Source organism: Rhinopithecus bieti, unplaced genomic scaffold (genome assembly GCF_001698545.2).
Source record: "Rhinopithecus bieti isolate Rb0 unplaced genomic scaffold, ASM169854v2 scaffold_35903, whole genome shotgun sequence".
Classification (NCBI taxonomy): Eukaryota; Metazoa; Chordata; class Mammalia; order Primates; family Cercopithecidae; genus Rhinopithecus; species Rhinopithecus bieti.
Window position 1 is genome coordinate 1,525,347 of NW_016815549.1, and position 873 is coordinate 1,526,219.

Sequence of the window (873 nt, forward strand, 5' to 3'; positions counted from 1 at the left end):
TTTTTTTTTTTTTTTTTTGCTTAAGGAGATTCATTTTCAATCTAGTGGCAGAAGTCACGAATACAATCAATTATTGAAAAGACAAAGTAACATGGTGCTGAAAAGTGAATAGAGAAAGAATAAAATACGGAGAGTCCTCTGACACGGTAAAGGACTATTCCCAGGGCCCCGATTCAGCTCTGAAAGAGGTTTTTATCAGTGAGTATGAGATAAGGTCAAAGGCTATTTGCTCACAGTCTGGGAGAGATGGAGAAAGATAAGACTAGAGCAAGAGAAACAGGACAGGAGATAATGGATTGGATTTAATAAGGCAACCTGTAGATGAATGTTAAGATGCATGCATGTTTGTGTAGAAAGTAAAGCACAGATCAAAGATATGGAAACAAAACTTATTACATTGATACAAACAGAAACTTAATGTTGGATTTGTTCTTGACAAGTGCAAGATTGCAGGAGGACAGCTCAAAAAGAGACTAAACTATGTAATTGTATTAAAAGAAGTAAACACAGGGTCCTTTCTTTGAACTCACACACTATACATGCTAAAAAAAAAAAAATCTCCTAAATTCTGTGCCTCTTATTGAAAAACACTCTGAGGGTTGCATTTATATTTTGGCTTTGATTCTGTAACAAAGCTTTCTTTTAAGTAAAGAAAAAACAAACCAGCTCTCAAAAAGCGTTTTGTTTGTTTCCGAAGTATGTTAAAGATTCCAAGTAGATGAACTGTTTTTGTTTCTTTTAATGAGTCAGAACACTTCCATCAGTTGTTGCACATGGGCCTTTGAAGTAGGCGAAAATCATCTGACATTCATTTCATCTTTCACATGGAAAATCTCTGATCACGAGAGGTAATGGGCCTCTGCACATCAACAA